The following is a 5,364-nucleotide window of genomic DNA, read 5'->3' as shown; positions in this document are numbered from 1 at the left end:
GCTGCTACACCACTTGTTGCCGTTGCTAATGCTATCATGCCTCTTGATCTGAGATTTGCAAGCAATGCGCGATATAGGAATATTTTTCAGTTCATCCAGGTCCATCTACAAAGAATAATTCCGCTATGCCAGAGTCGACTCTCTGTAATATAGTCTTAAAAGTTTATTCTTGTTCAGGATTTAGCTTTGATTGTGCATCAAAATCTTCCGGCGACACTTTTATAGACCTTTCTTCGATTATTTCTCTACATTCTGATATATTTCCATTATCCCTCTCATGATCAAATTTAGGTATGTCATACTTGTCAATTTTCTTGCCCATGCTCTCTAAGAAATAATTGATGCTCTTCAATGTGCATTGGAGTTGAGCAGCAGGAGAATTGTCATGTATTTTTCTAAAATCTTCTGACATGTCTTCATAATAGGTTTCCCAGAGCTTCCTAACGTCCTTGGATTACAATGAACCAAAATTGTTGCAAATAAATTTCTCAGAGCTGATGGCATTTTGGAAAGGACTGCTTCACGTAAGCATTCTGAAATGTTGTTGTTTGATTCTAATAAACCTCTTTCTTTTACAGATTTTTTGAATGTTTCACATTGTCTTCTATTAACAGTTAGCAAGTCTTTAAACGATAACGGTCCTCTGACATGATTCAACAATAATCTCAAATTATACCTTTCGCCTTCTCTAGGATTAGCTGTAACAGTGAGTAAAATTCTATACTAACCATCAAGACTAATCATTATCATTGATCCAGAAAAAATACAGCAGGGTACATACTATCAGTAAAATATGTTTGCAAAAATATGCATAATGAATCAATAAGTATAACAAAGTTGTTTATGTCAATTAAAATTTTAGTTTCAACAGTAAAGAGGGAAGTTGTCACTGCAAAAGAGTTGTGAAAATGTTTTTAAAAGCATCTTCTAAATACCTTGGAGATGGTCATTGGAGATGGTCCAAACAAAGACAAGAATCACAGGAAACCAAAACTTCAAAGATGGCACTCCCACCTATGTCACGGCAACTGCTGGTAAGTTATCTGTTTCATTTTAATGGCATACTTTACTCTTTTCGTTTTAGTATGTTTCAAATAGAGACACCTTCTTATATTTAGAACAACACTACATATAAAATGAAAGGGAAGGGAGTATTTAAGTGTAGTGTTCATACCAAATAGTATTCCAGGTCTTCTATAAACTGTAGAGTAAATTATGGCCAAAAGAACAGTCTTTATTTTCTCAACGTATAGCTATACTTCGGTTCCTTCGTCAATTAATCGTATAATCTATTCAATAAGTAATTCTAGGTTATCTTGGTATAATCTATTCAATAATTAAAAGAAAGAATAATATTATATAAAGTTAATAATTAAACTCTTACACCAACTATGTTCTCAGTCCGTGAATCAAATGCAAAATAACAAAAAGAAGCATATTGCCACCAGCTCAATCATGAGGTCATGCAACTTGAATCAGAATGAAGAAATAATTTAAAACTCAAATTCCCAAGATAAGAAAATGTCACTGTATACGGTCAAAATCGGGCTTGCCCTTTCGTATGACTGATCGAGACTGGAACATGATAGGCCAAGGTTCAACCTCATGGTATATCGAGCCATGCAGCAAAGTTAGATTGCCGAGCTCGTGACCCAGAGACCGATCAAGGTCGAGATCGGCCAAAATCGAGACCGAGCAAGATAAAGATCGAACGAGATCCAGAAAAGTTTACCGAGCCAAATAACGGAAAGCCGAAATATCCGCAATCGGGCGAGGATCACTGCGGGAATCTCGGCACGTATCAAGAAGAGGCCGATTAATTAGCTAATCATGAGATTTCTTACTGTATTTAGAATTGTATCAAGGATATGACTCCCCTACTATATAAAGGAGGTCTGATCATTTGTACAACACATCACATTTACGCAATACAAGGCAATACACTGCCTTTTCTTCAATTTTCATTATCTTGTTACTCTGCTCTTATATCAGTTGAAACTTCACTCGGTTCAAGGGTGATCGAATTCGAGGGCCAAGGCTGTTTGATTCGTTCGGTTTGCATTTACTTCTTTTGCAGTCAATTTCAATATTAACATATATTTTCTTAATTTGTGCCAAGCCATATCACATATCCTTAAGATCACGTATAAATTCAATTGTTATCCGGTGGTTACTCGGTGAAAACTTTTATAACATACACTATTTTTCATTTGTTCTTTGAAGTATCCTTGATTCCAAGATCAGAATATCGAACTCTCAGTCAGCACCCTTTAACGTCGGCAACTATTCCAGCCACCACGGCGTGAATGATAACATAGCACCAGGAAACGGCGTACCCTCGGTTGACCTCGATGGAGTTCCGGTTGTAGATCCAATCGACGTCAACTCACATATAGCCCTCAATGCCAATTTGACAGTCGATCCCGAGGGCAGCGACCGCGGGGACAACCGATCGGCCGCTGAAAGTGCACGTGGCAGCGAGGACGGAGGGATCAACCTGCAAGTGATCTTCAAAATGTTGCAGGCCCAACAGGCAGCGATAGCCCAACTCCAGAATCAAAATAACCCACCGAGCAGGATCGAACCCGAACCGTCACAGGAAGTTGTCCACATGATAGAATCGGTTTCAAAGAAATCGAATGATAAAGAGTCAAGGACCGATCCTGCAATCATGAAGATGCTCGAAGAACTGACAAAACGAATTGAGTCGGGGGAAAAGAAGATCGAAGCAAACAATAAGAAGGTGGAAACTTACAATTCCAGGGTCGATCAAATCTCGAGGGAACCACCGATATTGAAGGGTCTGGACTCCAAAAAGTTCGTTCAAAAGCATTTCCCCCCCTAAGCGCAGCTGCCAAACCGATCCCCAAGAAGTTTCGAATGCCTGAGATTTCTAAATATAACGGAACAACCGATCTGAACGAGCATGTCACCTTTTACACATGTGCTATCAAAGGGAACAACCTGGAGGATGACGAAATTGAATCTGTCATACTAAAGAAGTTCGGAGAAACCCTGTCGAAGGGGGCTATGATATGATACCACAATTTACCGCCAGTCTATTGACTCATTTGCTATGCTTGCAAATTCTTTCATAAAGGCCCATGCCACAGCCATCAAGATTGAAACCAGGAAATCGGACCTCTTCAAGGTAAGGCAAAAGGACAACAAAATGCTCAGGTAATTCATATCTCGATTCCAAATGGAACGGATGCACCTGCCACCAGTCGCCGACGATTGGACAGTTCAAGCTTTCACCCAAGGACTCAATGTTCGAAGCTCGGTGGCCTCGCAACAGTTGAAGCATAATTTGATAGAATATCCGGTTGTCACTTGGGCCGATGTGCATAATCAGTATCAATCGAAGATCAGGGTAGAAGATGACCAACTCGGGGCTCCTTCCGGGTTCGTTTATCCTATCAGACCCGTCGACAAAATTAGGAGGGATGTTGATCGAGAACCAAGGTCGAACAGAGATCGATACCAGCCATATAGTGTAGATCGCAGAGTAGCGGACCTGGGTGGAATCCCATACGGAATGAAATGAGAAGTGATCGAGGTCAAATATCTCGAGGGCTCATGAGCAAGAGCAGCTTCGACAAGCCTATCGGATCCAAAGAAGCACCTCGGTTATCAGAATACAACTTTAATGTTGACGTAACCGCCATCGTATCAGCTATCGGACGCATCAAGGATACCAGATGTCCTCGACCCCTACAAACCGATCTGGCTCGAAGAGATCCCAACCAAATGTGCGAATATCATGGCACCCATGGCCACAGAACGGAAGATTGTCGGCAATTAAGAGAAGAAGTGGCCCGGTTATTCAACAACGGGCATCTGTGGGAGTTTCTGAGTGACCGAGCCAAGAATCATTTCAGAAATAGGGATTCCAATAAACAAAACTAGCAAGAAGAGCCTTAACACGTGATTCATATGATCATCGGAGGGATCGATGTTCCTCAAGGTCCAATGCTCAAGCGCACCAAAGTATCAATCACGAGGGAAAAATGAACTCGAGATTACATGCCAGAAGGGACTTTATTTTTCAATGATGAGGATGCGGAAGGTATCACACATCCCCATAATGATGCGCTGGTATATCTGTACTCATGAATAAAACTCGAGTTAAACATGTGTTGATTGATCCATGAAGCTTGGCCAACATTATTCGATCGAGGGTCGTAGAACAACTCGGCATACAAGACCAAATTATACCTGCAGTCGAGTGCTAAACGGGTTCAACATGGCTTGTGAAACCACCAAGGAAGAGATAACATTGCCGGTAAATGCGACCGGAACTATCCAAGAGACCAAATTTTATGTGATCGAGGGGGACATGAGGTATAACACTCTGTTCGGAACACCGTGGATCCACAACATAAGGGCTGTGCCCTCGACCCTTCATCAGGTGTTGAAATTCCCGACACCAGAGGGAATTAAAATGATCAACGGGGAGCAGCTCGCTGCAAAGGAAATGCTTGTCATCGATGAAGTGATTCCTGTATCAACACTCTCATCAACAAAGGGGCCGGAATCGATAACAAAACAGGAAGCCAAATAGCAATCACCGGTGCCGTCCTCGACCCAACAGGATGAACATGGGACTAACGAAGATGATGATTACGGGGTTCCTCGGTCCTTTATAGTCCCCGATGATTCCGACGCTACCAAATCGACAGTCGAAGAGTTGGAGCAAGTCACATCGATCGAGCATCAGCCTGATAAAAAGGTATACCTGGGAACGGGGTTAACCCCCGAGCTCAGGAAAAAACTTATTCAATTTCTTATAACTAACATGGATTGTTTTGCCTAGTCCCATCTCGGTATGACAGGGATCCCACCGGAAATCACCACCCATAAATTAAGCTTGGACCCGAAGTTCCATCCGGTGAAGTAGAAAAGAAGACCCCATTCCGAGATGCATGCCTTCATCAAAGACGAGGTAACCAAGTTTCTTAAAATAGGGTCCATCTGAAAAGTAAAATACCCCGAATGGTTAGCAAACGTAGCAGTAGTCCCTAATAAATGGAACAAACTTAAAATGTGTGTAGATTACAAATATTTAAATAAAGCATGCCCCAAGGATTCTTTTCCTCTGCCTAATATCAATCGCATGATCGATGCCATGGCCGGCCACAAGATTCTCAGTTTTCTCGATGCCTATTCCGGGTACAACCAAATACGAATGAACCCGGATGATCAAGAAAAGACCTCTTTCATCACTAAGTACGGCACGTACTGTTATAATATAATGCCATTTGGGTTAAAAAATGTCGGTGCCACTTACCAACGCCTAGTAAACCGGATGTTCGAAAAACAAATAGGAAAATCTATGAAAGTTTACATTGACAATATGTTAGT

The sequence above is a fragment of the Nicotiana tomentosiformis genome, chromosome 5 (genome assembly GCF_000390325.3).
Source record: "Nicotiana tomentosiformis chromosome 5, ASM39032v3, whole genome shotgun sequence".
Classification (NCBI taxonomy): domain Eukaryota; kingdom Viridiplantae; phylum Streptophyta; class Magnoliopsida; order Solanales; family Solanaceae; genus Nicotiana; species Nicotiana tomentosiformis.
This window is presented reverse-complemented; position numbering follows the sequence as displayed.